This window comes from Cyprinodon variegatus, unplaced genomic scaffold, assembly GCF_000732505.1.
Source record: "Cyprinodon variegatus isolate N-32 unplaced genomic scaffold, C_variegatus-1.0 Scaffold362, whole genome shotgun sequence".
NCBI lineage: Eukaryota > Metazoa > Chordata > Actinopteri > Cyprinodontiformes > Cyprinodontidae > Cyprinodon > Cyprinodon variegatus.
In genome coordinates this window covers 650,270-651,407 of record NW_015150815.1, presented here as the reverse complement: position 1 = coordinate 651,407, position 1,138 = coordinate 650,270, and the positions used below count along the sequence as shown (strand labels likewise).

At 40.9% G+C, this 1,138-nt stretch overlaps 1 protein-coding gene across 1 annotated transcript in view; it reads left to right on the top strand.

Annotated features, from left to right (window-relative positions):
* The first annotated feature begins 265 nt into the window (after nucleotides 1–265).
* LOC107092015 (sulfate anion transporter 1-like) overlaps nucleotides 266–1,138 on the top strand; it is a 27,563-nt gene continuing 26,690 nt past the window's right edge. Inside the window, exon 1 of the mRNA XM_015386284.1 lies at nucleotides 266–398. The gene's annotated coding sequence lies outside the window, so the exon portion shown is untranslated. The remainder of the gene's footprint in view (nucleotides 399–1,138) is intronic.

Genomic DNA, 1,138 nt, shown 5'->3' with positions numbered 1-1,138 from the left:
ATTTGCAGCACTATGATCAACTCATGAATGGTTCTGTCTTTTCACTATGAATCAGACTTCAAATCATTTTCACAGTTCAAATACACTAAGGCGTGCAGGAATGTAGTCGCCATGGTAATCCTCATCCACAGGCACCAGCCCCTCCTCCTTCCTCTTCGCATCCCTTGGCCTCTCTCCCCCTCCCGTCTGTCTCACCATCCAATACACAGACACCAGACAATGGCTTCTGCTCCCATCATGCTTTGCAGAAGGAAACAGGAAGAAGAGACACATAGCCAGCCGCCAGCAGTGTGTGAGGGAGGATAGGAGCAAACAGAGTGATGGTGAATGAGGAGGCACCACACGTGGAGGCATGGCTGATGTCACCTTCAGGACACACTCAAGCTGCTGCTTCTTTGGTAAGTTGAAGTCCTTTTTGTCCTATTTTCTAAGAGAATTCATGCAGTGGCATGAAGGCAGGGTAGCAGATCTACAGACAGTTGGGTGCAGCCGGTGGATTTAAAGCCACAGAGCTTTAATCCTCTCAGATGAAACAGGATAAGGAGGTATTGGGGGGGAGTCATTTGAGATACTAAGATAAAGGTGATGGAAAAGGCAGGTGGAAGCACACACATCTTCTTTTTAAGTGTTGTTTTCAAACAGGAAATAACACCCCTGCTTTGTGCTTGGGGTTTCAGCGGTATATTACAATTACGGTATGATGCAATCTTTACCATGACTTAGTACATTAGAAAATTACAAAGAAGTCATTTGCCCTTTCTCTGACAATGTTGGCATTCATGTAGCAATCTTAGACAAACCCACTCACTTTCACATACAGAGACCGTCTCACATGCAGCCCTTTTCAGTTTTATTCATTCAGATGACTTGTTTTATTCATGACACTTTAACACTGACGCTCCTCTCAGTCATGTATAATCTGTAGGCTAAACATCACAGATGAAAGCAATTATTTTTACATGAAATATTTTTAAAAAATTGATTCATTGTGGAAGTAAAAAGTTAAACAAAAAAATCTTTATAGATTAGGTCAAAATATATTAATTTAAATATTTTGCTGTTGTTTTTCTTAATTGGCTCTTGTATTGTCATTTAAGTATCCATAAGGTCTGATTAACTGCTCTGACCAACAGAAATT